We start from the raw sequence: 13,006 nt of genomic DNA on the forward strand, positions 1-13,006 counted from the left end.
CTCAATGTGTTATGGTGTCATTATGTATCTCCTGACCAGACTGAGAGATGCTCCGCCTTAGTGGGATATACATATGATGGGCGTATATGGAATAAGACCCATTTTCGCATGACGAGGGTCATTAAAAATCTCATTGCAAATTGTAAATGACACATTTTAGCACAATTCTTTAATATACAAAATTGAATGCAAAGTATGAAACTTGTTAATAAGGGCAGCCTATTCAGACGTTCAGGAACGATTTTCAGACGTGCTGACCGAGTACGGCAAACATTTGTGGTTGGATAATTAAACGATTTTGCTCTTATCGTGACACTAAACTATTTCGGAAATGTTTGATTTCTCATCTTGAAAGCAAAACTGTGTCTATCCGTTTCTGGCCGTCTGTCCTGGCCACTATCTCCTCCTACACTATTAGCACTAGAACCTTGAAACTTACACACATGGTAGCTATAACGGTGCACTATTTGGAATGTTGATCTGACTCCTGGGTCAGAAGTTATGGGTAAATAAATGAGTAAAATGGGTAAAAAAAACTCATTTTACTAACAACATGCGACGCACAAGATAATAATATTTGACCCAGGGTTCAGATCAAAATTCCAAATTGTGCAGTGTCGCACATATGCTCATAGATACCATATGTGTAACTTCTAAGGTTCTAGTGCTAATAGTGTAGGAGGAAAAAGAGGACAACCACGCCCAATCACAGTTTTGTTTTAACATAACTTCTTCATTTATTCACCAATTGACTTCAATTTAATACTGACCATCTCTTATGACAACACGGTCTATCTTGACCATCCATGTCCACATTACCCACCCCAGGGCCATTGATAAAGGTAAAGGCAGCTTGGTTCCCGTCCTCTTTCAAATTTATCGAGAGGTCCACGGGTACTACTTCCCCATACCTTCAAATGTTTTTTTTTCGTACCCAAAATTGTTCGTACCCATTTTTGTGTACCCATTTTTTTCATACCCAAATTTTTTTTCAAGTACCCACATTTGTTCGTACCCGTTTTTTTTTCCGTAGTATGTAACCAAACCTTTTCTTAAGGTTCTTGTTTTTGGAGGTAATTACAATTCTTAAACTTCCGTTTTCGGTCATTTCCGTTTTAGCGTAAAATCTGCAAGACCCGTAAAATATTTAAGTGCGCATGTGCAAAGCGATTACAACATCATGTATCTGAACATAGGAAGTTTCAAAATTACATCAACAGCTTGGGCAACATTTGTGCGTAATGCTTTGCGTCAGCATGACAAAAATATAGATACTAATTGCATTCATTTAGTTCGAAGATAATTTATGAGATAAAGTCACATCTGCTAAACAGTTAATAACATTTTAATTGACAATGAATTGCATTTACGCCATATGTGTTCAACAGTTAATTACATTATAATTGAAAATCAATTGCATTTATTATGTTCACAGATTTGTTACTGAGAAACTTCCACATCTACTTGACAGATACACTTATTAATACCACAAAATCTACACAAATAGCATCGCTGATACTTAAACTACGTTAACTTTATTATTAATGGTCGGATATATACAAATATGCGTGCTATCAAAGTGAAACAAATATTAAGTACATATGTATACATATAGGATCTTATATTATGGTCCCGTTGATAACACTGGTGGATAGTATGTCTTGGATAGCACATGGCTATGGCAAAAGGCCATATGAAATTATTTAAGAAGCATTATAATGCATTGCGAACATATGAATGACAACTTGTAACATTATTTTAAAGTCGGTCATTTGATACATATACATTTTTGATGATGCTGTGAAGCAGCTTGTCAAACTTATCATACCATGGTAAAATTCTTCACGATGGCGACCTATGTAAAAGACCGAGCCAGTCCGATTAAGATAGCTCAATTTTTCTAATTCATACCTTGCTGATTATCATTGATAAAGGTAAAAGAAGCTCAGCTATAAATAGGACAGCATATTATGTGAAAAAAGATTTAATAATAGTTTGAAAAACATTACTTTTAAACCAGTTATATTAATCCATGATATGTTTATAGATCAATGAAATAACTATGCATTTTCTGTATTGTATTTTACATTTGTCGTGATTCAGTAAATAAATTGCGAATTAAAAGGTGTATACTGAACTTTCAACGCGATCATGAATTCAAAGAAAACGAATTATTCCGAACCTGCCACATTTAAACGTTGTGGTATGGTATATGACAGCATAATAGCCGATTGACATCTGTGAAACTCGCTCTTATGCGTGCTCTCACATTTTGCATATTTAATGAACTTTTCAAACAGAAATTACAGAGCCACATCAGTGCACATACTATGTTTGATAATTCATTCGTTTGTTGGATATTGTTTGCTGTTTTAAACACATAATGTTTTAGGTCATATCTCGCAGATTTAGTGAACCTTACCATGTGTTCATGGGCGAACCCACCTCTTCAATTGCTCTTACGACTATGTGCTCATACCTAATTTCGGGAATCATCATGGAATTATTGCCGTTTTTAACATACAACATGCCTAAGCTTATTGGATTAGAGAAAAAAACAATAATCAAACAAGAAATATTATATGTTCATGCACATTGGCATGTGAAATCACGTCCGTACACATTGCATCATTAAGTTAGGAAAGGAAACTACAATATATAAAGTTTGGTATGATATACATGTGAAATTAAAGAGCATGGTGTAATTAAAGAGCATGTCAAGTTTTGAATTTATATGCTGAAACGTAATGTTATAACCCACAAACGTTTTACTGTAACAAAACGTTTTTTTTTAGATGAGTGGTTCATAAAATACACGTCGAATATCTTTTTTTAAAGATATTTCTTGTTATATTTGATCGAAAATGTAACCCACCTCCCAATTTCGCTGAATGGATCAAGTTCCCCAATGGTAATACTTTCCCGTACCCCCATTTTTTTTTGTACCCTACATATTTCGTGCCCATTTTTTTTCGTACCCATTTTTTTTCGTACCCTTATTTTTACTTGTACCCACATTTTATTTCGTAGCCATTTTTTTATCATACCAAATTTTTTTTTCGTAACCAAATCTTTTGTCGTACCCAACTTTTTTTTGCATAATTTGTGTACCCACAACTTTCGTACCCATTTTGTTCCTACCCAAAATTTTCGTACCCACATACGCAATTGTGGTGATGTAGATAAACTTAAATAGATGCTTTTATATCAATCCTCTTCAAAAGCATCGTCACACCAGTACTGTCGGTACTTTGATTTGACGATGCTGCCATGAAAAACTTCTTCACAATGGCGACCTATGTAAAAGACCGAGCCAGTCCGATTGAGATTACTCGATTTTTCCTATCGGCATACCTCGCTGATTATCATTGATAATCCGCTTTTATGATATTTTCTGTTTAAAGAAAGTCTCTTCTTAGCAGAAATACAGTTTCGCTGGAAAGTATCGTCCCTGATTAGCCTGTACGGACTGCACAGGCTAATCTGGGACGACAATTTACGCACATGCATTAAACCCCCTTTTCACAGAGCGAGGCTCAAATGTATAGAAGGGGATACACACATCCGCCTATCGTGTGATACGTCATCACAGAAGCCACTCGACTGATACAAACTCTTGGAACAATTGACTAGCGTAATATTCCTTTTATTATATACAACAACTAACGAAAACAGTTACGGTAACAATTGTATTTTTTTTTGCTTTAGCAAAACAGACATTACAATGACTAAACGGTAAGCCATAGTTTATTTAAGACGCGTATGAATACAGTTTATGTAAATTAACATGTAAACATTTGAACCGGGAAAACACAGGTTTCCGACACGCTTACCTTAATGACATCGTTAATCCAATGTTAATAACTATTAAGTTGACAACTTTAATCAAATATGTATAACAAAAACGTCGAAACGATATGCACTTCCACTTCTGTTCTTTCATGTCTTTATCGAAACTTAGTTGAAACCACACTATTTTATTGTATTCCGATCGACATTTACATTTATGCATGATAAACACACACTCCGAAATACGTTTTGCATTCGTTCGATGTTTTAAACAAATTGTTTACTGTTAAAAAACACCACGTCCGACATGTCGACATGTACTTAAATTCATGAGAGTTTAAATAAAACTATTATGTTTCGTCACAGAAATGACGTCCCACGATGTACTACGTAATATATATATGTACTATATTTCGTAATATGAAATAGGGGTTTCCTATTTTCGGTGCCTGTAATGTGACCTCATTAAATGGGTCGAAGAAAGTAGTCCGGCTAATATGGTTATACGGAATCGGAAAACAGCGAGTAGCATAATACGGGATTTATTCCAACGATTGATACAATCAGTATTTTGTTAAAAGCATTAAACAGGTATATAATAAAAGGTATCAACTCGAGGATGGTTATATGAACAGACAATACGTCGTATCATCCTTTATGGGATGGGGTATTTATTTTATGACAACGAACACCCCAACAAACCGTTTCACAATCATTATTACACAACGGTGTGCTGTGTTAATTCGTTCGTTAATCGGGTTATATTTTATCAGCGGTGTCAAAAAAATCTTTTGGAAAGCAATATTGATAATCGGATACTTTAATAACAACTAACGATTAAAAGATGCGGTGTGACAAATAGTGGCGATTTCGAAAGTAAATCGTTTATCCTGTTGGCACGATTTGCATAAAACTGAACATGCGCTACTCATTACACTTGTGAATAAAAAAAAGAATTTCAAATGACTTCACATATAATTGTGTGACTTGAAACATTCAGTGACATTGGGCAATAATCCTGTCTAGTTTTTGCTTTCGAGGCGCCGCTTTTTTCATATTCTATTTACATAAAAAATGCTGCATTACAATATCACAGCTACAATTGGCGCAATAAACAGATCGAAAATCATGTTCTCCAACACGTTCGTATTAATTAAAAACGAACAGCGTGTCCCGACCTAATAGAACATAGACGTGCCCCGACATATATAGAACATATGAACATGATTTCATCATTTCAGTCATAATACACTTTATTAATTCATACGAACGGGTTCAACAGATAGATCCAAGTCGAATTTAAATATTGTGGTGAAACTTGAAAAAAATCTATTTGTACTTCTCTCAATATAAGCTTTATTTTTGATCTTTGATAACATCAAACATATTTCGAAGAAAACAACAACAACAAGCAAATCTCGTTGCAAAGATGACGTTTATTGCTTTAAACATTCACCTCTGTGCACAATCCCTTAATGACATGAATCTTCTTTAAACGGAAAACAAAGTGCTTTACGCAAATCAACGAAAATTTTAGGACCGCATGAATCATAGCAAAAAAATAATAATTCTTTATTATCACAAATTATCTTCTTTTCCAATACAATCAATTCGAATGTGTACTATATCAATATACATGTTCAGACATTTATTTTTTATGCCAAGTTGTAACACAATCCTGTTCATGTTTAGTCTTTTATTTGCCATGCATAATAGTATATTGAATTTTAAATTTATTTATGGAATGAAAAACACACGATATTTTTAGCGACAGCAAACGATATCATAATCTATAACGCTCAAAATCAACGAAAATTTCGTTAAGTATTTCGTAATATCAAGTTAACACCTTAACAATCAGTGTTCTTTATAGCAATAGCCAAAATGTCAACGCTAAATGTGGTATGATTACATAGATTTTTGTAGATACAAAATGCTCGTTTTTATTTATTTGTGGCCACAATTAATTCCCGCGAATATATCTATTCATACGACACACGGACACCATTTTAGTGTTCATGTGTCATATAAATAGATATGCAAAACAATAATGAAAACGAGCATTTTGTATCCACAAACATCTATTTTACCAGACCACATCTGCCGTTGAAATTTCGACAATGGCCATAAGGGACCATGATTTTTAATTGTTTAGCTTTATTTTACGAAATATTGAACGAAATTTTCGTTGATTTAGAGTAGTAATGTTACTTTAATTTTCTACGCAACCAAACCGAATGACTAATTGATACAGAACTGTTGTGGCATAACGCGTCGCCAAATGAGTCGTTCATTTTATCTATTATGCATCTCTGCAATGGGCTTCATTACATGCAGCTTCTCTCAACGGTATATGTATATAAATAGATAACCTTTACTGTTCACTACCGCTGCGTTAACTGACAAAAATGAACGGACAAAATAATAGCAACAAAAGGTATTTTACCATTAATATTTTGTTATATTAAGTTAAATTATATTTGTATTTGACATATTGTTACACATCAGGTACATTTTTTATGGTATGAACGCAAATAAATAATGTCATACGAATACATGTATGTATTAAATTTTACACGTACTTTACTTTTTATTGATCACCTGTATTACCGGTATTTGTATTAGTTGTCGCTATAATTAATCCGGTTTAATGTGTTTTTTGTCACTCGTGTTGTTTTGTTTCTAGAACAGCTACCATTAACATAATTCTACAGGAACATTGAAACCATTCAATTAATGTAATATACACTGGATTGCGCCAATCACAAATCTTACATCCCAGTGAGGAACGGTTAAATTAATGGAATATATTGTCGTTTTCACATTCCAGCTTATATATGACGTTCAAATGTATCAAGTTTTAAATTGTAATGCTTATCAATCACATGTGTTTAAGGACTGAAATACAGAATGGTAGTAGTGTTCATCGCTGGTTGGTGTTCATGTCCTCATACCTGGTGGTGGTGATCAATATTGGCTTTGCCTTCTCGGTCGGGTCTCTGTTTGTGATCATCGTTCGGCGATTCAACACCACCAGAGCAGAAGCGGCAACAATTCAGTCAACGCTGGGAGGAGTTTTGTTGTGCTCGGGTACCAATATATAATTACGAAATGTTGATAAATAGACAATCGCATCAGCAAATTGCAATGTTGTTGCTCTGTTTATAATTTTACCGTATGGATACTAAATTTGCAATTATTGTGTAGCTTTTTAAAGGGGCCTTTTCACGCTTTGGTAAATTGACAAAATTGAAAAACATTTGTTTCAGATTCGCAATTTTTTCTTGTAGTTATAATATTTGTTAGGAAACAGTAATACTGAACATTTACCATGCTCTAAAATATCCATTATGTGCATCTTTTGACGATTTAAAAACCTGAAAATTATAAAGCGTTGCAACGCGAAACGATTGAATAATTTGGAGAATTCTGTTGATGTCGTATTTTTTATACTGCGAGGATTGCATATATTAGGTAAAAAATACATTAAAATTTGGTATAAGAGCGGATAGTCTAGTGGATAGAGCTGTAGACTTTAGCTCCCAAGCACCAGGAGTCAGTGGTTCGAGCCCCATTGAGGGTTACTTTTTTTTAAATTCTTTAATTGTATTCTTGTTTTTTTTTACTAGAGATTTTTAGACCCAATGTTTACATTTATCAATATAAAGCATTTAATGGCAAACTTCAAAACATGCCAAAATCTGTGAAAATGCCCCTTTAATTCAATTGCATTGATATGCAGTCAATATTGATTTACGATATGATTTTCGAGTAATTCTGTGCTAAGCACAAGGTTCGGCTCTCCTGTAAACCGGTTTTAAGCCCCAAATGCTTAACATTGACCGTTTAAAGTCGGTGACTTCAGCATTTATGATGTTTGTGGTCTTTCATGCTTTGTTTTTAATGTTTCTCCTGATGATGTTTCTTGTTTTCTATATCAAAGTATTCATGTATTTGTGTTGCTAGAATACTTTTCTAAAATGTCTTTCCTTGAAATATTCGTGTGCAATTTTCAATATTATGTGCTTGAACGATGTTTTGAGTGAATGTACAAAACAGATATAGAGATTTTTATACTTTCCTAACACTAGTTTGTATCATAATTAAACCCTTACCCTTTATAACTTTCTAATCAAAAATAATTTTATTTGTTTTCAGGCATATTTTTCGGTGCTCTTATTCACAAGACAAGTGTCCGTGCCGTGTCCCTGTTTGGGTCTTTGATGGTGTTTGTTGGATTTGTGTCTTCTGCGTTCGTGACATCACCGTCTGTGCTTATTGTTACGTTAGGTGTCATTGTCGGTAAGTGATTGAGAAATTGTAAACGGTGTGACTTACATTACTGGCTATAATGTTATATAGCACTTGATGTTGAATGTATGCGCATTAACTCTTTAAAGAAAATACATTAAGTATATTATGTTATGGTATTTATGTGTATAGTCAGCTGAACATAAATTACATTTTTACATGTAACAAATGTACCGTGGTATGTGAAAATGGGGTTTAATGTATGTTCGTTAGTGTTGTCCCAGATTAGCCTGTTCCGTCCGCACAGGCTAATCAGGGACAACACTTTCCGTTTTTATGGTATTTTTTGTTTAAAGAAAGGCTCTTTTTAGCAAAAATCCAGTTTAGGCGGAAAGTGTCGTCTCTGATAAGCATGTGCGGACTGTGCGGCACTTTATGCACATGCCTTAAACTCCCTTCTCACAGAGCATGGCCTAAATATAAAGTTAAGCTTTGAAACAGCAGGAGAGAACCCTTATTATAGCCCAAGAGGCTTTATTTATGGCAAGTGAAAAAGAGCCAAAAAGACACAATACAAAAGCACTAGACACAACACACAAAATTACAGGCAACAAAAACAGTCATATGCGTGTATTCAAATGATTTTTGCATTGACCGTTCCGAGTCGATGGCCCAGTTTTTCATGGTTGTGCGTTTTTATGTACGCGTGTGTTTTATCAAGTGCATTTGTTTTGTTTATCACTGTTTGACATTTGGTTTATCGCCATAAATAATGTGCCGCGTTGTGCAGCAGAAGTTTCACTTCGTGTGTAATTGGGAACAAAATCATCATATGAACATTTCTCTAGACGTGATAACATATTAGAATTAAAACCAAAAACATCATATCGCCCCATTTGTGCAAAAAGGTACCATGTAATATTGAAATTAGAAGGCTCATGGTACCTTTTTGCACCAATGGGGCGATATTATATACATGTTAGTCAATGCGTCTAACTTAATTTCAGGTTTGGGAATGTCGCCGCTGCTTATATCGTCCGTTTCGGTAACGGCCAAACATTTTGATGGTCATGGACAATTGCTTGTCATTTTGTCAGTTTTATCGACGGGGTCAGCAACGGGAGGATCTATCTACCCTTTCATTATTCCTTGGTTAGAGTAAGTAGGTATTAAATGTTATAACACAGGTCAAGTAAGTTTACCTATTTTTTTGTTTTTACTAAAACACAATTATATATTTCGCACAATTAAGATTCAAATTGTGTGTGATAACTAATTACCTACATACAAATATGAGATTCACCTGTTAAATTTCAGCGACCTCTATGGATATCCAGGAATTTTCTTGATTTGTGGTGCCGTGTCATCGAATACATTTGCGTTGGTCATACTTTGGGCACCTGTAGAACAACCAAGCGTTAAAACTAAACAAACTGCTACCACCGGTCATCACAAAGAGATCAATCGTATAAACGTCAGTGTTGTTACAGTGCCCGATATCAGGGTCGCCTACGACAACTCCAAATTCAAAATTGACGACATTGCATCAGATCGAGCAGATAACCAGACACGCACAGAAACAAGTTCAAATGCAGGTGTCAATGGCAATAGGCAGACAGTGGAGTGCCTCAATAATAATGTTCTAACCGGACCCAAATCAACTGACCTAACACTACGTAGCAGTATGCATTGTCTTTTTCGGAACAGAGTGTTTATGGTCTTTGTGGCTGGTTTGGCATTTTCATTGCCTATCATTAACATCTTAACTGTTTTCATCGTTGATTTATATCAAGACAGAGGTTCCACTAAGAAAGAAGCTTCTTTTGGCCTTATCGCACTCAATGTGTGTGGCGGTCTCGGCCGATTGAGTCCCGGCTTCATAATGAAAATACCAGGAATGACTACCCTTGGTGTTCCAATCATTGTCTGTGTTCTACTCGGTATAGGTATTCTGTGCGCTGTGCTCGTACCTGGCATAAATCTGTTGATTTTGTCATCTTGTGTGATAGGTTTTGCAATTGGAATACTGGTCGCATCGATCAATGTGACAACTGCGAGTCTTGTTGGAACAAAACATTTGGGAAACGCCATAGGAATCATTTGTACAATGAACGGGATCGGAAATGCAATATCGAGTCCTGTGGCTGGTAATGATAGCACAAATATTTGGGAATATGTGTGTACGGTATGCATGCAAATAAATTGTGCAAGTTGTTGTGAACATAGCTTTAAATTCAGTAACACATACCTTATAACTAACTTTCTATATGAAAACATGCATAAATATGCATTTTATTTCTTTAAATAAACAGATTTTTGCAGGTTACGTTCGTGACGTCACATCCGGTTATAAGCTGCCTCTTCTTGCGGCGTTTGGTACTGCATGTGTTGCACTAGCGATTGTGTGCATTAGTAACAAACTGCAGGCGAAGATTTCTCGCCGAAAGACATTATCAGGGGAAACTATAAACGTTCCGGTATAACTTATGTGTTTTTCGATAGATTTTCGCATACATGTGCTATAAATACCAACTTGGGCGGAAAGAGACAACAACTTGCAATATTGCGCAAGGTAGCATAACAAAGCATTGAAAAAGATAAAAAAAGTACTGAGGTATAAACTGCTCATGTATGTATTAAATACAACGCTAAACATTTCTCTATTTATTGATTCATCTCTATGTTTCATTTGATTTATTTTGTTTTAATTTAATTGTTCGTCATCTAGTAAAATATTAATGTCTTTTGTTTTTTTCCTGGCTTAAACAATTCCATCAGAAATGTAAACATTCCAATTCTGTTATGATCAAAAATGATGATGATAAAATTATGGCTCTAACACAAAAGCCCCAACAAAGTCAGCGCGCTGGTAACCGATGATTTGTGAGTCCTAGAAGAAGCAACCGCAAACAAACTGTCTTGCCTGACAGCAGCACTATTAAACATCAAATGCGTAAGATCATTGGATTCCAGTTGATGCCCTCTGACTAGGGAATACACGGAAATTATGAGACATACAGAATGGTAAAGCTTGAAGCAAAAGAGGACCAACAGGAGATCAAAGTCGGTCTATAAGATATTAACCACAGCATGAAGAGCCTGTTTAGAACTGAACAGTCAAAGGACAGTTACCAGACTTACAAATTTTATTATCATCCGACTTCAGCGTTAAGGACACACATAACTAAACTACCACATTTGCCAGAGATTTCACCTCGTGCCGTCTCCAGGTGCCCCTGTGGAGAAGCCTACAAAAACGTCTGAACACATTCTTCAGGAATGCATGAACTACAACACCCCATATAGAAATGTATGACAAGAATATTTGAGTATGCAAGAAACGGTGTACGGACAGCTGGAGGCTATTCAGAAGACCAATCGTTTCACCCTCGCATCCAGAATCCACTTGTATCGGCAATCGAGAACACATATATTTGATTTTCATCTTGGAATTGTCTCTAAAATCCTTTTCGGTCAGAATTAAGGGCAACAGTGTGATCTGTTGCTCAAATCGTAATGGAATAAAGTATGATGAGCATGTCTCCCATTCATACAATGTCACCCTCGTCTGGAGCTGAAAAGATCAACTGAAAACCAAACTAAATTTGATAATAAACATTACCGTAAGCGTCTGATGATATTTATGTCGAATACACTGTGTGTTTTTGTTGCTAAATATACACCAAGGAGATTTGCAATTCCTTTACCATTATCAAAACCATACGCTTTTGTATCATGCGAACCGTTCGATCCAGAAACACGAATTCGTTTCCGAAATCGCCAAGATTGATAAGAACATACCAATGCATACGTATTTGTTCGTCGAACATGTATCCCATAATCAATATTGTTTTTCAAAAGAATTAGAGATGGCGCTGATAAAAATACTTTTGAAATTGAAAAAAAATCAGTGAAAAAACGAGCCCCAATTACATAACAACTTGACATAACTATGTGACGGTGCACATTCAGTTCAAGCTGAATATCACTGCGTAGATTCTTTAGATAAAATATTAAGATAGCTCGATTTTTCTAATCGGCATACCTCGCTGATTATCATTGATAAAGGTAAAGGAAGTTCAGCTATAAATAGGACAGCATATTCTGGGAAAAAAGATTTAATAATAGTTTAAAAACGTTAATTTTAAATGAGTTATATTCAATCCATTATATGTTTATAGATCAATGAAACAACTATGCATTTTCTGTATTGTATTTTATATTTGTCGTGATTCTGTAAATATATTGCGAATAAAAACGTGTATAATTAACGTTAAACGCGATCATGAGTGTAAAGAAAACGAATTATTTCGAACCTGCCATTTGTAAACGTTATAGCGAGTATGGTAGATAAACGGCTTAATAGCCGTACGACATTTTTATGAGACTCGCTCTTCTGCGTGCTCTCACATTTTGCATATTTAATAAACTTTTCAAACATAAATTACAGAGCCACATCAGTGCACACACTATGTTTGATAATTCATTCGTTTGTTGGACATTGATTGCTGTTTTAAACACATATTAGGTCATATCGCGGAGATTTAGTTTACCTTACCATGGGCGAACACACGTATTCAAGTCGTATTCGACTATGTGCTCATACCTACTTTCGGAAATCATCATGGAATTATTGCCGTACTTAACGAACAAACATGCCTATGCTTATTGAATTAGAGATAAAACAATAATCAAAAGAGAAAAATTATATGTTCATGCACATGGGCATGTGAAATCACGTCCGTACACATAACATCATTAACTTAGGAAAGGAAACAACGAAAAATAAAGATTGGTATGATATAGATAAAGAAATTAAAGAGCATGGTGTAATTAAAGAGCATGTTAAGTTTTGAATATATCTGCTACGTAACGTATTGTTATAACCCACAAACGTTTTACTGTAACAGAACGTTTTTTTAAGATAAGTGGTACAGAAAATAGACGTCGAATATCTTGTTAAAGA

This window comes from Dreissena polymorpha, chromosome 3, assembly GCF_020536995.1.
Source record: "Dreissena polymorpha isolate Duluth1 chromosome 3, UMN_Dpol_1.0, whole genome shotgun sequence".
Lineage (NCBI taxonomy): Eukaryota > Metazoa > Mollusca > Bivalvia > Myida > Dreissenidae > Dreissena > Dreissena polymorpha.